This window comes from Propithecus coquereli, unplaced genomic scaffold (assembly GCF_000956105.1).
Source record: "Propithecus coquereli isolate 6110/MARCELLA unplaced genomic scaffold, Pcoq_1.0 Scaffold131, whole genome shotgun sequence".
Classification (NCBI taxonomy): domain Eukaryota; kingdom Metazoa; phylum Chordata; class Mammalia; order Primates; family Indriidae; genus Propithecus; species Propithecus coquereli.
Genome location: NW_012137303.1, coordinates 5,854,529 through 5,866,702, shown reverse-complemented (window position 1 = coordinate 5,866,702; position 12,174 = coordinate 5,854,529).

Here is a 12,174-nt window from a genome sequence, read left to right as displayed (position 1 = left end):
CTGATCTTCAAAATTTGATTTCAGAAGGCTTTAGTTCTAAGGATAGCTAACCCATGCTTCCATTCGTTGCCTTGGTTGGCTAGGAACCAAGCCTTAGATGGCAGGAATATCCTCAGAGAGGAGAAGAAAGAACCTATGTCTGCAGTCGGGAGCCCTCGCCTGTCTGATCTGCTTGGTCACCATCAGGATAGCTTCTGTATGGTCCAAGTTCAGGGTTGTGAGAAATAGATAACACACATGAGATCTGTTTGAAAATTGGAAAGTAATATATAAATAACAACCATGATCCTAGGTTGCAAAGGAGAATCGACTGAAAATTAAAGGCAGTGTGAGAGAGCTCTTCAGCTTAGTTTTACAAAACTTCTAATAAAAGTCCATTTAATTATAAGACTCCAAGGGGGGATAATGAAATTAAACATTTTCTGTCTCAGCCCCTTCCTTATTGGTATCTGGGACGTGAAATTCTGAAGAGCACTGTTTCTTCTTGAGCATAAACGCACCTGTGGCCAAGAGTGGATCCTTCTTGCCACCCTGGTCTTCTCAAAACCAAGCACAACGATTTAGCAGAGAAAGGTACCTCGTGGAATATCGATCACAGCTTCTGAATGGAAAGTTCACAGGATATTGGAGGCAAGTGGAAGGCAGGCAGCCACTTTCGACTGAGTTGGCAAACTTGGAATTGCCTCCACGTGGCTGTGGGCATGAGTCACAGAGGCAGATTTTAAAGTGTCTTATAAAGAGGCAGGCACAAAGGAAAGAAAGCCAGAAGGACATTCAATGGCCTAAAGTTCTCTGCGAAAGCGGGCGGTAGAGCTCAGATCCGCTTCTCCAACCCAGGGGCAAGGCACATCACCTGCAGTCCATTCTCCACCGTCCCAAATCACCTCCTCAAACCCCGGTCTGTCCTCCCTTCTCTCACCAGCCTAGTCTACATTCCAACCGGCTCATTCGTCTCCAGGTTTCATGCTGCCAACTCTAACTTTCTAACCCCTACTTGGAGAGATCAGCCCTTCCTTGAAAGCACACACGGTGTCTTCCAAAGACTGGTTTACAAAGATGAAGCTGTGTGACACAAAGAAAGCACTGCCTGCCAGGAGGGGTGTCAGGGGACTGAGCCTCAGTCCCAGCACTGCCTCTTGCGTGCTATGGCATCTTGGGCAAGGCCTTTAACCTCCCTGAGCCTCTGGTCCCACATCTGCAAAGGTTCCCTGCTTGTTGGTTCCATATAGATCAAATGATATGTGTGTAGAAATGCTTGAAACACTGTGAAAATATAAAGGGTTCTGTTTCCCCCCAATTATCCTGTGACAAATGCAGTTATTCAATCAGTGATTATTGAGCACCTCTGATGGGCAATTGACCCAAACTCTGCTCAGCCTCATAAGTGAACGTAAGAGGGGTGCCCAGCTCAGACTGAAAGGTTTTGCAGGGAAAGGGCTACCATAGGCACTAAATCTGGATGGAGGATAGGAGAATTCACCAAGAAAAGAAAGGGGTAAAGGTCATTCCAGGCAGAAAAGGAGCATGTACAAATGCAGGAAAAATGAGACTGTGGGAAGTTTAGAGGATGGAAAGTATTTCCTTATGGTGGGGCCTAAGGTAAGGGGCCGGGGAGGCATGACAAGGGACAGCCAGGCACGAGATGCACGCGGGTGTCGTGCTGCACGCTCATGGCAATGATGTCTGTGCCATGCTCAGGGGACAGCAGGTACTTCTCTAGTACATTGCATGTATTAACTCTTTTAATTCTCCCAACAACCACATGAAGTGAGCCCTATCGCTACCCACTGCTTACAAAAGAGGAAACTGAAGCTCAGAGAAGTCCAGGAGCTTGCCCAAGGTTGTACAACTGGAAAGATTACCACCAAGTTGGGTTTTGCCCTAAGGCCACTGAGAATCCACTAAGAGACGTTGAGCAGGTTTTGAGGGGCCTGATCAGATTAACTTCTATTTATTCTAGTGCCTATCTGTTTCTAGTCTTTTAGATAATTTCTTGACAGTCTGCATAACTAATAAAGTATATGTCACTTTCTCATGTGGAAATGTATATTGTTTGTTTAAGGACATAATGATTAACTATCTCTTAGGTTTATCAATAAAGCAATCCAGTAATTGAAGTCTTCTGGGGTGGGGTAGATTATAAATGGAAATTTATACTTAATGGTCAATTATGCTTAATGATCAATTAGCTTGGCTAATTTTGCTTTTCCTCCTTTCCCCAACAACATTTTGTCAGGGATAAATAGAAGAATCAGTGGACTTGAAAAATACAAAAACCTACGAATAAGACACAATATGTACACAAAGCCTTGAAACATTTGGACTCTTCTTTTTTTTTAAGTTCATTTTATTTGCAGGAATTTATCCTAAGCAAATAATCAGGCACACTAAGATACACAAACAAGAAGAGTGTTGTTTAGGTAACAGGCACGAATTCCTCCTGATGCTTGGATGCCTTATAATGTTTCCAAACAAATTAAGTCTGGTTTTCACCACTAGTCAGTGTCAGAGGGAAGCTGAATCATGTTTTGGAGTTCCGGTACTCCTCTTCCATCCCTTGGTATTGTGGAGAATCCCTGGGCATATGCAGTACTGGAATTTAGGAAAGGGAGCTCCTGGTTTCCCTGTCCAGGCTCACATGCACATTGTCACAGCCAGCACCTCTGCTGATGACATCACAACCCTTGGGCAATCACCCGCTGGGATGCAAGGCGGTCCCTCCCATCCCTGGATGTACAAAGCCTCCAACCCTTCCTTACCTAGAAATCCCAGTGTCCTGGACTTCCAGTTGACTCACCTCTCTGAGCACTTTTGGAAACAAGGGACTGTTCACTTGTCCCTGGGACTAAGAAAAGCCCAGACTGCCACAACCCAAAGTCCCCCACAGGTTCTTGGGAAGAGAAGGGAAAGAAGACCTCTGCTGTTTTATAGTGAGCCTACAGCTTATAGTTTATTCTCAATGTATTCTGCCACCTTCAGTTTTTAATAAGTCATCTGATTACACTTATGCTAGTGAAAATCTGGAAAAACCTTCAATGTCCTACTAAAGGGATTATACACTGCAATAATATACAGCAATTAAAGGGCTCAGTTTAAAAAAAAGGATTTCAGTGATTTGAAAACATACCTTTGATATACTCATTTTTTAAAAGTAGGTTACAAAGCAGGGTATGCAATTTAAAACTAATCTCAGAATTTATTTACACTCACGATTGTGTCATAGACAACCAGTGCTTATCTCAACAGCAGTGGGATTATGATTAAGGTTTATTTTCCTTTTTATGCCTCTGTGCATTTTCCCATTTTCCTGATCTCTTCCTATTGCTGTATGACTTGTGTAATGATACTCTATGGCACAGTACAATGGCGCTGGTGTGAGTTGGGGGCTGGCATTTGCTCTTTTTCTGGAGTCGTTAACACACATAAGTACTGACCTGTCTCAACAGACTTATTGGTTGGGAATAAGAAATTAACTTGAAAAGGGAATAAAATAACAATATTTAAAGAAAAAATACAAAATACAGAAGGCGTAGAACAAAAACTTAATTTCTGTGCAATTTTTAGAAACAGGTCTAATGTTTGAGTATCTGTCTTGGGCAGGGCACGGTGGCTCAAACCTATAATCCCAGAGACTTGGGAGACTGAAGCAGGAGGATTGCTAGAAGCCAGGAGTTGCGAGACCAGTCTAGGCAACATAATGAGACACTGTCCATATACAAAAAATTTAAAAATTAGTCGAGTGTGGTGGCTCACACCTGTAGTCCCAGCTACTTGGGAGGCTAAGGCGGCAGGAACCCTTTAGCCAAGGAATCCAAGGTTACAGTGAGCTATGATTGGGCCTCTGCACTTCAGCCTGGATGACAGAGTAAGACCCTGTCTCTGAAAAAAAAAAAATCTGTGTTGGATGGTGGATCTTTCACTAACTCACTGTGAGATTGAGAACAAGTTGATAACCTCCTGGAACTTTAATTTGTTCAACTTTCATTTTTACTTTGTTATTTAACAAATGCTTCCATAGCACCCACTACGTTCCAGACACTCTTCTAAGTGTTTTGCAGGTATTAACTAAATTAATCTTTATTCCTACCCTAAGAGAAAGGTACCATTATCCTTACTTTTTATATAAGGAAACCAAGAAACAAAGAGTGTTAAAAACTCATCCAAGGTCACAGAGTTATTAAGCAACAAGATCAGGATTCCAATCCTGGCTGTCTGGCTTCAGACTCTGTTATACTAGCCCCTGTGGTATGTTATGCTGAACAGAATGACATTTACATGACAATAATTTATTGTGTGTAAAACACCTGCACGATCCAGGGCATATTACCTCTCTATACTTCCTAAATCTCGTTCTCTTTTTGTTCCCTGAATTTTCTTTTGGAAATTCAATTGAGAAAATTTTCATTGGGCCCCCAAATAAGCCGAAAGCTGGCGATATTGTTAGACCTTAAGAAAAGAGAACTTTAACGGGAGGTCCATTAGGACAAGCAAATCTGGACATAGAAGAGAGAGTAGTCCCCTGGGATCTATGAGATGACCCCAATTGATGCAGGGTCAGCTGAGTTGTTGGAGGATGACACCTTCTATTGAGATGTTGATGATGATGGTTATAATGACACTAATACATAGCGAGTACCAATTAGGTGCCTAGTATTGTGCTAAATGCATTATATAGAAATCGTATATAATTTACATATAGAAATGCCATTTAATACTCATAGCAACCCTTTGAAGAAGTGAAGCTTAAAATACTTCAGTAATTTGCCTGCAGTAATGCTGCTAATTAAATTGTAAAATTGAGATTACAATCCAGGTTTGTCTTATTACAGAGCCTAAACTCTTAACCAGTTTGTGATATCCAATTACTACTTTATAAAAATAGTCATATTGGTAGAATTCCAGCCAAGATTTGACTCAGTGTTAACTATCCAACGAAAGCTTTAGGCATGCTGAACTGAATTAAAAAAAAATGGCCCAAGGAAGAAGCCCCTGCAGAAGGTGACTGCCTTGTCTCCCCCAAACCTGGGGGAGAAAGCTTTGGGAGCTTCCCCACCCTGGAGGCCAAGAGCTAAGGGCATTAGGCCTCGTGAAGCTCCTGAATGGAAGTGCCACAGACCAGCGTTAGCAACAGGAAGCTGCAGTCTATGAAACTCAGCGGATATGGGAAGCACAGAAAGTGCCCTCATTCTTAAGAGCTACACAAACATAAATTGCAGAGAAGCTTGGTGCAGGGTTCAGTTAAAGGAGGAATGATAAACTTCATCCACAAGACTGGATCCAAGAGATGAATTAGTGACGAGGTCTTGAGAGGGTAATCCTCCACTCATTTACGTTTTAATTAAGATCAAGAGAAACTAATCCCTTTAAGAGTTCTCGTGATTCTTTAATCCCTCATCTTTGCCTCCTGTAACCATTTCCATGAAATTGAGTGCGGTTGAATGACTTGAGAAATGAAGAGATTTGTTCCCTTGTTTCTGAGGAACAAAATTTAGGAGTAGGTAGAAAGTGAAAAAGAGAAAGAAAGCCAAGTGGGAAAAGTTGGGGAAGACAGGGAAGAGGCAGAGAAGAGTCCAGGTAGAAGAACAGCTGGTGATTATTCAAGAGGCCAGTGGGTTCTTCTCATGCACCTGCAGGAGAGAGAAAGAAAAGATGGTCCAAGAACAAGAATAGACCGTGAGAATTACTTATGTACGTCCTGACACCTGCTCCGTCCCAATCCTAGGGGCGAGTTGCCAGCGGTCCCTGGCTTGGTGGTGAAGGCTGACCTGGGGGACACACAAAGACTGAGGCTCGATCATGAATGGATTCCCTTCACCACAAATGAGGAATTTGTACCTTCCAAGTTAAAATATAAGAGCATGAGGGTTTGCATCATGTCAAACTCGTCATGTCAAAGGGATAGACTACACCACATAAAATACGACAGTGCGGTTTTTTTCAAAATTCTATCTTTGTCGTACATGTACAAATCTTAAAGGTAAGCACTGTAAACAAATGTTGAATTCTAGTTAAACATTTCAGCAGGCATCTCCTCAAGGGTGAGGTGTTACCGATGTCTGCAACTTACTTTGAAATGCATCCAAAAAAGAAAATGGATTGATGGGTGAGTAGAAGGGTGGATAATTGGATAGATATGTGACAAAGCAAGTCCAGTAAAATTTATAGAGTCTAGGTGGATGGTATATGGGTGTTCACAGTTTTTTAGCTTTTCTGTATGTTTAAAAATTTTCATAATAAAATGTTGGAGAAAAGATACAAGATTACCAACGTTTTTAAATTATGCCATCAAAAATTTTAGAGGCTCACTAAATAGAGTGCTTTTTTTATCTTTACCTGATTCTTATGTCTTGCCTTTTTTCTCTGGCAGACTAGTATAGGACAAATATTGGTACTTGGTAAAGGCACATTTCATTACTACCCACTTAAAACTTAAGGGGGACCGCTGTCTGGGGGACAGACACACTTGTAGCTCTGACTCGGGCGGTGCAAAGGCAATATATGTAATCTGAACGTTCATGTATTATGAAAAAAAAAACTCAGGGGAGATAAACTATGCCAATGTTCTTGTAAAATATGTTAATTAGAGAAATCCAACTATGATTGTCAATTATGAATATCCTATTTATGTGTAAAATACATGTATTCACTAGAGTATTTGTTAACTAGTTAGCAAAGGTTCAGGAGAGATTACTATATTGTCCATGAAGAACTTTAGTTTTGTTTTTTGCTCCAAGCCAGATTTCAGTAATGAAATGAAATCTAAAATACACTAATGTCCAGAAGTGACTGCAATTATCAAGTGATAAAATTTACTCATTCTGTCTTAAAGCAGTAGGCATTTTTGTGGATTCCATGAGTGTGTTTCTGGGTATTTAAATTTTAAATCACCCTTTGTAACTGCAGCTGAGGCTCTGGAGTGATTGGGAGTTGGGAGTAAGGAAGGAGGGGACAATTTTTTACCTATCTTTCTCATGCCCACCAAAAAAGAAAATTGCAAAATAATGTTAACCCATGAGTGTCTGAGATTTCACCAGAATTAACCCCTGCTAGTATACTTTCACAGCTGATTCTTTATTTTCAAATTGCCTGCGATTGTAAAGTTATCCTCATAGTCTTTTTCACCTATGTCATGCTTATCTAGAGCATTATAAGTAAGATATAGCCATAAATAGTGAAAACATTGTCAATAATGGATTAAAAAGTAAATAATGAACTTATCGTAAAATGTATTTTCATTTACATATGCTTACTTAAAGTTTGAAAAGAAAATTTAATTTCAAAGAAATAGTGGAGTTCAGGATTTTTCAGTTAGCAGCTCTATGTGATGGATCTTATCTTTTTTGTGCAAAAAAAGTGAATTTCAATGTCAAGCACTAACACACAATAGTTAATTCCTACTCATATTATATATAAAAGACTAATATTCTGGCACTTACATCCTAAAGAAACAAAACAAACCCCTTATTATTTCCCAAGAATATGAAGTATAAACACTTGAATCATAAAATGATAAGCTCTAAATTTGCTATTTTTATTCATTAAATAGAATTAGTTTTTAATGGGTCCCCAAAAAGTGATGAAAGTCTGATTTCCAATTATTCCTGGATGATTTTAGGATTCCTATATTACTTAAATATCAGACATGTAAACCAATCTGCTCAATCAATGATTACCCCGCTCACACTCCGACTATTGAACACCTTTAAAATGCCAGAAATTAAAAACCCTTTGCAGAATATCAAGACTATGTTTTAATAAAAAAGAAAACACTTTGACACATAGACAGCATGGGCTTTTGAAAAGCCCTTTGTCACTAACAGTCGAGCCTCTTTCTTGAAAAAAAGAATAATGTGTTCAGCATTAGAAATGTGAGTTATCTAAAGAAAACAGTGTGGTAACATAATTGATATCTAGTGAATTGCTTACTATTTTTAAATCAATTATTCACTAAGTAAACTGTTTTCCCCTTTCCTTTGAAAAGCACTAAAACCTTGAATGTATTTAGTTAGATAAAGAGAACAAAAACTATATTTAAATCACTTTTTAAAATATCACATTTTCATTTGTACTTAGAAAAATACAGGGGAAAAAAAGTTGTGGGTTTTTTCAAGGGTAGTGAGAATAAACAGTAAGTGGAAAGAAAGGATTATATAAAAAGCAATGTACTCACTGAAACCAGACAATGAAGAATACATTCAGTCGTACAAATGATTAGAAACACAACTTACCTCCTCTGACAAAGGTACTTGTGGGGGCACAGGATACAGGAAGGGGTAAAGCCGTGATAATGGATTAAGGAACATATCAGAGCTAGAGGTCTCAAGCAAAAAGCCCAGAATATTAGACAAGCATGTTTCAATCCTCCCTTCTTCCCAAATGGTTGTCATAACCGAAACCCTACCTTAGAGAATTGAACGTAAAGAAATCACTTGATTAGCAGGAACTTGTCTTCATGCTATTGAAAGTAAAATTCCAGAAGTCATTATGCCTATTAAATGATTATAGTCTGTTCTCCAGGGAGGATTTATAATCCATGCCACCTTCTCAGGAATCACAATTACCCTGAGATGAACTGTACAGCCTGTCAAAAGAAAAGTTCTCTTTAGTGCAGACTTCTATTCGAGAGTGAGCAGGTACAAATGCAACCAAAGTCATAGCAAAGTTTCATTTAATCAGTGAATCAAGCATACAAGCTTTTAATTAAAGCTCTACAGGGTTGTTACTAGTTGTGTCTTTTGAGCTTCTTTTCAGTCTGAGAGGTTTTTAACACATCATACCAGGGTTACATTTCCCTGAAAGCAGACAGGGGTTTCAAAGAAGAAGCAAACACATACCCTACATCTTGGCTGCATTTTAAAATGACTCTCCCAGAACAGAATCTTTCCTCCCTTCTAGTAAACACATGCTTGTATACATTAAAATAAATGGGGTATATAAATTAGCAAGTCAATGCTCTTCTGTATCAAAAAATAAACCCCCAATCCATGACAGGCTCACAATTTCCTGAAACAGGTATTTGGAGTAAAGGCATTGGAACAAAACAAAACAAAACACAAAAACAGAAAAATGCAAACCAAATGAAAGAAACATCGTAACCTAGGAGAATGTTCTTTGCTAGGCTTTCGGAGTTAAGGTAGCACACGCACACTATGCCACTTTTGTTCCAGCACGAGACAGCTCCACGGATGCCGGGCATGGTGACATACAATGGGTATTAAAACCACACAGTCAGTCTTAGCAAATTAGGTAAATTAGAGATCATTTGATGGTATTCTATTGTTGCTATTGTAATCACAGTAATTTTCCCTGGTAATGGTGCTTCGTGATGAAGTGCTGTTCTCAGAGGATAATTGTGAAAGATACCGAAAGATTCAGGGATGCAGCATCTGGTTTTAAAAGCTCTTCAGATTCAAATTGGCATTTTACTTTATCTTGAAAATTTATTAGAGATTCAGATCATGCCGGTTTAAATGGAAAGGTGAAAGCAGGGTAATTTCAATCTATGAATTATTCAATCTCAGCCTGGCGAAATTGCCATCCATGAACTGATGCTCTGACAGTCCCTCCGCAGAGCCTCCATTACGCTTGTCATTTTTATTTCTTTATCTACGATCTCTTTCTCAGTTACTGAGCTCGTCCCTTAGGGCTCGGCTTCACAAACCAAGTATTTCAAATTGGCAATAACCTAAATGTGCCGCTGTCTCAAATCGCCGTCTCCACAGGCTGTCTTTTTTTCAAAATCATTAAAAACCACATCCATGATGATATCTGTTAGACTCTTCAATTAGATGAATTAAAATACACACACACGCACACACACACATGCACACACACATAGGAAGGCATCATTGCGATGAAGAGTTATGTTCCGCTAACATCACAGAGAAGATAAAGTGATGCTTTCTGCTTCCTTCTTTGTTGTCAGCGTGACCCATCCTAGTTGCATAGCATGACGCAGAAAGGAGCCACAGCTAAAGCCGGCTTGCCTGGCACCCTGATTTCCAGCCAGAGTTGATGAGGACTGCATGGCAGGTAGGCTAATCCAGACAACTGTATACTTAGTGAGCACGGTTATTTAAGAAAATAAGAAGAAGCCATCGGATGGCCGAAATTAGACTGTCATTCTCCCAGGCTCCACCTGCACACAGACTGCAATCGCAACGATTCTCCACTTGATGGCTGGTTGTGTCACTGCTAGTCGACAGCTGCCCCGCATCCAGAGAGGACTGGGATTGATTTAGGTCAGGGAGTCTGGTTTCTCCTTTAAACCATGTTCTAACTGAGGAGTGGGGATCTGCGCCAGCCCCGGGACCAGCCTTAAATGTGAGCTGGGGAGTCACACAGCGTCACTGCGGTGAGTCGCTCGCACAGGCCCCAGCCAGACAAACCATGGCAAGCATTCTCTCCTTTGTCCTAGCCTTTATTCCTGCAGGTAGAGCAGCGTGGCACAAGAAGCCCCCAACTATTCCCACACATGGTGGGAAACCAGCCGTGCTCCATCAGAGGCAGTTTGGTTACAAGGCTCCGAGCAGTACTTGCTCAGCTGAAAATTCACGCTGCAAAGTTGCCATCATGTACATGCAGACTGCATCTCTGCTCCTGGCTAAACAAAGGTAAATACTCCTCATGTAAGAAATGCTAAGTAGTAGCAGGAAGAGAAAACTTTGAAACTCTCTTGCTTTGTGCCTAGTTGTATGCCTCCGCCGTGCTGCATTGCGACCGGGACACTGCCGGAGCCAGAGCTGGCAGTGGCGATAATGCAGACGGCAGCAGCTCTGACACAGCAGTCAGCTGACTTGCAGGGTGTTATCATTCAATGTCCTCTGCAGAATCAGGCCAGTTTCTAAGGTGGCACCAGACCTCGAATGGAAAGTGTGGCTTGGAGGAGGGCAGCCTGTCTCCATCCACACCTGGCAGGGACATCTTACATTGTTTTTCTCTCTGGCAGAGCTTTTAACTCACAGCCTTCGGGACTTAACTATTTCTGTCCTGTTGGCTAAGATGGCTGGTAGTTCTTGGGGTGACCATTCCAAGGCTAGAACAGGTTAAGATCATCACTGTCCCTGACGTTTTGGCTAGTGTCAGCATCACAAGAATGATTGTGGGAGAATTCCTGCCCGTGTTTTGTTTTGCAAAGCACACTACTTTTTGAACAGGTAAAAATTGCCTTAAGCTACTTGTATGCTGTAATGAACTAGAAAATTGTATCTAGCAGAATGGCAAGAGCAGTAGGGAGAACTCAAAGGTAAATTAGTCCAGCAGTAGCCTTAAATCATGGTCCGGTTGCTATAAAGCAGTGCGCACGCTCTATTGTGACACGCAGGTTGTTCATCCCAATTAATCTGACAATGGAGCAAAAGCCTTATATGGTATTACCCCAGTGGTTTGAGGAATTGCTAAAATAAGAAAGCCGTCATTACCAGGCATTTGTTTAATGACTGTAATCATACTGAATTAATTTAACTTGCTGCAGTGTTTAACAGAAAGTCAATTATAAATTTGTGCTAAAAGAATAACAATATTAGTATTTGCATAGCACCTTCCTCTGAGGAGACATCCTCTGAAGATAACCTCATATCCTCAGCATTTACAGAGCACTCAGAATGTGCTAAGTGCTCTACAGAACAATCCATGACTGGCCTCTCTGAGGACAGGTGCTTATGATTCTCAGCTAGAATGATACTTGCATACTGCTTGAATAGTATACGAGGGTTACCACGTCAACCTATGCTACTCACTTTGTAAGAGTTTGCGGTGATTTTATTTTCCATTTCTGTCTCATGAATTTTATCTTTCTGTTTGCTTCTCATTTGGTTCTCTTGACACGAATCCCGCTTGAAAGAGGATGTTTCTAGACAGCAGAGAGGTCAAAAGTAGATGAAAAAGCGTGATTCATGTCATTATAGAATTACAATGGGTATTAAGTGATATTCAGATAAGGGACTGATTCCACTTTTAGGGCAAGCTGTAAACCAGTGCTGAGAAGTGCCAAACATGGGCTTCCCTTCCTGTTTTCTTTCCAGCCCTCATTAATAGAATCCAATAATCTCCTAAGTTTACCTTGCTAACTCCTTTCAAATCCTCCTATCAGAAAATGAGCCAAAAGTGATACAAATCAGTAAAAAGTTTTGTGGTAACTCTTTGGAGGCACTTCTATTTTTTTTTTTTTTTTTT